This window comes from Oncorhynchus nerka, linkage group LG2 (genome assembly GCF_034236695.1).
Source record: "Oncorhynchus nerka isolate Pitt River linkage group LG2, Oner_Uvic_2.0, whole genome shotgun sequence".
In the NCBI taxonomy this organism is placed as follows: Eukaryota; Metazoa; Chordata; class Actinopteri; order Salmoniformes; family Salmonidae; genus Oncorhynchus; species Oncorhynchus nerka.
Window position 1 is genome coordinate 50517750 of NC_088397.1, and position 6497 is coordinate 50524246.

Here is a 6497-nt window from a genome sequence, read left to right on the forward strand (position 1 = left end):
GATGAATCGTGTTGCGAAAGGAGTGAAAGTAAAGAGTCTGTTTGTTCTTTTTTTTTTTTTGTCGATGCATTGTATTCACTGTATGGCTTTTGGACATGTGTCAAGTATCTGTAGGAGAAGTCGATATGTGGAAGTTGTGGAAAATAAGAAAATTTTGATATGATAAACCTGTGAAGTGTTGCAATTGTGCCCGACTAGGTCGAAAGAGAATTAGGTTGCCAAAGTCAGGGCTCTCCAGAGCATTTCATATGTAGATGGTTGTCAAAAGGGTTGAGGGAATGAATGGTCCTCCTGAAGACTCCATGGTGTTTTATATGGCATCCCACCTTGCACGTGTTACAGAGTAAGAAAATATATCCTGTTTTAAGTTTGCCAAAATTAGTTTCATAAGCTTTGAATTCATGTTACTTGAGTTCATGTTTGAATATGTCTTATAGTTTCAATTATTCATATTGACAGCTTTCATTCAGAGGTACTTGACAGAAATCGTGTGGTTGGATGACGGTATTGCACCCTAGCTGCTGTATTATTTGTGCACACCATTTTCCACGACTGTTTCATGCTGATGGAATTAATGGTAGGTTGAAAATGCTTCTCCCGCTCCTTTTCCCAGTTAATGTCACTTTCTTTTGATATAATTACGACCAAACTGTCACGAAATATGTATGAACTAATGTACGACATGTAGTTTGTCATAATGTGAAGTGTATTATGGTTGTTTTAACCAAGTTTTCATGCTAACTTGTTAACGTTAGCTGTGCTAGTTCTTGTCCTGTTAGCCATGTACACTGTTAGCTAGCTTGTTTTCAACATGTGCATACCGTTCAAGCCTAGAAGTTCCACATTTTTGTAGCGTTTTTTATCCTTTTTTATACAAGAGGTGGGTTTAATCCTGAATGCTGATTGGTTAAAACCACATTCCAGCCACTGTCTATTCCACAAGTTACCACCGGCTAAATCTATGATTTTAAAATTCCTATTTACTCTGTTCCATCTGACTGCGCAATCCATTGCCTCTTCAGCCCAGCCAAGCAATTTATACATTTGATCTCCACTATAAAAAGCATCTAATCATTATCTCACATTTCTTTTAGACTAACATTTAGTTTTCAACAGCGGAGATCTGCTTGCTGTCTGTCTCTGACATTATAAAATTGTTTCTATATTGAAATTCAATCTCCAGCTGTCCCATAGCAATGAATGTGTCAGGAGTCGGAACGAAATGCAGGCAGCATTTCTCAGCCAGTCGAAATCAGGCAGTCGAATTTTATGGATATATACATAGAAATTTACATTTTAAAAGAGGTCAAATGAAATTAAGTGCAGCTAGTTTGCAGTGTTTCCAGCTTCAGGTTGAAGTGATTGTGTTAGTTGTGTTGTTGGCTAGCTCCTCTGAATAATAGTGACCTAATGAGTGAGCATATTTTCTATGCCAGGTGAAATCGTGCTTCATTAACAAATGCAAATGCGGCTACTTTGATGTTATTCTGGCTGTGCTTTTTGACGTGACTGTAAGTTAACTAGTTGGCTAGCTAGCAAGCAAGCCAGTATGGCAATGGAACATTTAGAACGAACATCTGGGTCGATAAAGAGCAAAGACTGAGCGACTGTTCTGCCGGTGCATTGAAAATCCCTCCAACTCTATATTATCTGTGTCAGCGTTCAGCCACGACTCGGTGAAACATACGATATTACAGTTCTTAATGTACCGTTGGTAGGATAATCGTAATCGTAGGTCATCAAATTTATTTTCCAATTATTGCGTGTTAGCAATAGAATTGATGGCAGTGGGAGTTTACTCGCTCACCTACGGATTCTCAAAAGACAGCCCGATCTGCAACCTCTTTTCCTCCATCTTTTCTTCACGCAAATGATGGGGATCTGGGCCTGTTCGCAGGAGAGCAGTATATCTCTCTCATCGAACACGTTAAAGGAAAAAGCGTCTTCCAGTTCGTGGTGAGTAATCCCAGTTCTGATGTCCAGAAGTTATTTCCGGTCATAAGAGACAGTAGCAGCAACATTATGTACAAAATAAGTTAAAAAAATAAGTTACAAACAATGCAAAAAAAAAGAACAAAATAGCACAATTGGTTACAGGCATGTAAAACGTCAGCCATCTTCTTTACCGCCATCTTAACAGCTAGATTTGTTAAAGTCGCGCCTTGGACAATTTTGCATTTTAGCTCACCCTAACCCTTTTCCTTTATCTTAACCTAATTCTCCTAACCTGCCACGGTAATTATCCTAACCTGACACATTGATTCTCCTAACATGCTGTGTAAATTCTCCAAACCTGCTCCAAAAAGTCACTTCTGCGACACAAAACCGGCAGACCTGCCCTGAGAACAGTCTTGATTTTCACCAATGCGATACAGCAGCCTACATTCCTGCACTAGATGACTGTTTTGAAGACACTATTCCTCCATCTTGGGACCCTCCACCATTTGTAAAAAATATTTTGAAGCTATAGAACTGTATTTATGTCAACATTTGTTTATTCTATTACAGACACCTTAATGCATACTTTTAAATTGTATTATGTGAGCTAAAACATAAAACATGTCCTAAGTATCTTTTAAAAAAGTTATAATCTTACTGTCCCCACTACAACAAAAAATACTTAAATACCTGTAATTTTGTCCTTTAAATCCATTAAATTTAAACACTGTAGTAGAATTCACCATAGAAATGAATTGGACTGATACAATACATGGCATCAGCAATCCAGGGTTTATATACATAATTGAGTGGGGGCGAACACGAAAGAGGCAAACCATTTTAGGCGCTACACTAAACTAGTTAGATTTTGCACACAAAACAAAAAAATGGCTGTTCCTGCGGGTACAAATCTGCAGGTGAAGACAGAACAACCTCACAAATCCATCTCAAAATGATATTCACATTGACTAAGATGAAAGGAAAAACATAACAAAACACAAACAAACATTTCCCCTGCACTCTCCGTGGACATTTTAGCTTGACAATTAACATAAATACACGAACGACCAACTTAAATGTAACTAGCAGCAACACAATTCATTGTGATATGAAAGGAGTGAGACATGCACCGAAAGGCAACCAACAGAATTGCTGTGTCTGCCTTGCATAACTTGCTAGCTAACTACAAGAAAAGAGGGTCTTCCACATAAGTTACACCTACACCCAACTATCTAGCTAACTTTAATGTTATGCTACCATGACCAGCATGAACGTGTAACTAAACTATTTTCGAACAATAATGCATTGCTCTTGCCCTATAATATAAGCTAGCTAACCATCCAATGGCTTCCGCCTTGCCACTCTACCATAAAGGCCTGATTGGTGGAGTGCTGCAGAGATGTTGTCCTTCTGGAAGGTTCTCCCATCTTCACAGAGGAACTCTGGAGCTCTGTCAGAGTGACCATCAGGTTCTTGGTCACCTCCCTGACCAAGTCCCTTCTCCCCCAATTGCTCAGTTTGGCTGGGCAGGCTAGCACTAGGAATAGTCTTGGTGGTTCCAAACTTCTTCCATTTAAGAGTAATGGAGGCCACTGTGTTCTTGGGGACCTTCAATGCTGCAGAAATGTTTTGCCACCCTTCTCCGTTATATTGACAGGGGTGTGCCTTTCCAAATCATGTCCAGTCAATTGAATTCACCACAGGTGGACTCCAATCAAGTTGTAGAAACATCTCAAGGATTAACAATGGAAACAGGATGCACCTGAGATTAATTTTGAGTCGCATAGAGACGGGTCTGAATATTTAGGTAAATAAGATATTTCATTTTTATTTATTTTTTATACATTTGTAAGAATTTCTAGAAACCTGTTTTTGCTTTGTCATTATGGGGTATTGTGTGTAGATTGATGAAATGTTTTTATTTAATACATTTTAGAAGAAGGCTGTAGCGTAACAAAATGTGGAAAAAGGGGTCTGAATACTTTCCGAATGCACTTTACATTCAGCGAATTGTAGGAAAATGATGGAACATAGAGAGACTATAGATCAATTATTTAATGTTTTTTCTTATTTTTTCTTTGTACATTCTTGGGGAAAGCCTGACTCACTGCTCCAACGTTGCAGACAGAAATACCTCATCTAGAGCCGACATGATTTCTAATTCAACATATTACAGATGCATGTTTGTTCTACATAGCATACTTGTATCTGTGGAAAGATCTGATGTGATGGGTAAAAACCGAGAGGAACAGGTGAAGCGAGAGGTTTATTCCGTCCAAAATCTGTCCACGAAAATTAGACCACGAAGTGAGGAATTTTTGTATGGAGGTCCATGAGAGAGTGTCGAATTTGGTCAACAAAAAATGTAATAGCTAATTTACTACGTGAGGCTTATTTGAATAAAAGTTTCGTAATGGTTAGGTTATGAATGCACTGATATAAGTGGACACGTGGCATTTCCACAACTTTGAAAATAATGACTTTATATCACAGTTGTGCCTATTGTTCACACTCATATCTGCCCTCTGAATGGCTAGAATGGTTCCACCTGTTCTTGCCTCTTCCCACATGCCTTTCATCTTTGAGGACATGCATTTCCATGGTTAGAAAGGTCACTGAACTATCTTGTAAGTATAATAGATAATCTTTGGTCAAAAGTAGCCTGGCTGACACGGCACACATGACTGACAGCACAAGGAGAGCAGTGACACACTCGTCTGGACAGGAGATCGTTGTAAATGCAGTATTTGCGCAGAAATTGTGATGATGATTGGTTTATGATTGGTTCTCTTAAAAATCCTTTGTGGTTGAGGCCTGTCATTGTTTAGATTTGAAAGGGGGGCAACACTCGGGGGCGGTGTGTGGCTGTCCATGTGGGTGTTTGAGTGAGAAAAACACAGAAGAACCAACCTGTAGAAAGCACAGCCCCCTTCATTATCGATGAATCATGCAGAAAACATCAAGGAGCCTTTTCAGACTGAACTCAGGAGGACTTTGAGTCAGGTGTCAGCCAAACTAGGTCAAAAGACCAATTTGTGTGTAAAGGCAACCTTAACATCATGTGACTTCTGGACTCCTTTATTGGAAAAGTCAGCTGTCCAAGGTACTGTACATTTTAATCGAAGTTCAGCAGATAGCCTTGTTTACCATAACATTTGCATAATTGCAGTCAAAATGCAGAGAGAAGTTTTTTTCATGGTTCAAGTTCATACGGCGGGATCTACATCATCCTCTAATCATAAACCATAGATATTGACCTACCCACTATTTCCCCTGATTTTCTATGTTGAATTCCTTATCACATCCTTGAATGTGTCATGTATAGATATGGCTAACAGTGTGCCATGTCTAGTATCAATGCAGCTCCAATGTGCCCAAGGAACGTCTTACTTTGATACAGGCTTTGGTAAACATCTGTGTTTGGGAATGGGCTTGATTTCCAGAAGCCGCTTGTTCTCTTTTAGGTCATTTCAAGGGAGTGTGAATCCAATCTGAAAAAGATCTACGCAGTACAAACAGTTTAGCTGAGTTCATGTGAGGAACTTCATTTTATCTCTTAGAGCAAGTAAGTAGTAGTTAATTATGCATTGATTTTCTCCGAGTAGAGTTTGAGTGTATACAACAACATCCCTCCTGTGACTGCCCTGCCTGTCTATCACTTAATGCATGGAGATAGAAGGCCTCTATGGTAGGTCCACTTCCTTGGTTGAAAATATAAATCACTTATATCATTTAAATTGTGGTTTCAATGGAAGGTTTCTTGTAAACATTGTTACATAACTTTCATGACTTAAGTGGCACAAATCAGAATCCTGTTAGCAAATTATGATAATTTACAAGTTTTCACTGCCTGAGACAAGAGTTTTTGGTTGAAACATAAAACATGTTGTGACAACGGGACAGGATGTGAATAGAATCTTGTTTCATTTGATTATCAGTAAAATTAACAAATGTATAAAATACGGATTACTATGTATAGCTTTGAGACTATAAATGACCATCCACCCAGCTTTGTAACAAATGAACCAAATTATTGTTACACTACCTACCGACCCTCTGGCACTAATGCTAGAATTTGAAGTGACTGACTGAGGTAGCGGAAACATGTACCATTTATAATATATAGTTTTTTTGTCTTTTGTTTATCTTTTTTCCTTTACAGAGGAAGAGGTTGATGGGGTCAGCTTTAGTATTTGAGATCGAGCTGACGTTTTTCATGTCCTGATTGGAAATGCATCTCTAGCGAGTGAAGCGAATATCTTCGGTAAAGTCTATTAAACTCCTTCCGCACGCACGTAACTTTTAAAGCAGTGTTTTATAAATGTAAGTATGGTCTTTTGTTTTTGTAATTTTCTGACGACCTGATATTTTTGTATGTAGCAGTTACATTTGTACAATAGTGGTGGTGGGATTACATATTTGTTGTGGGCTGAACTCACCACGGCCAGGCGTGCATACGAATTACTTTAAAATGCATTGTATTGAATGATTATCCAGCCGAAGCCGGGCGGGCGGGGAATGCTTTGATCTGTTAAATTAGAACATGTCTATATTTTTTA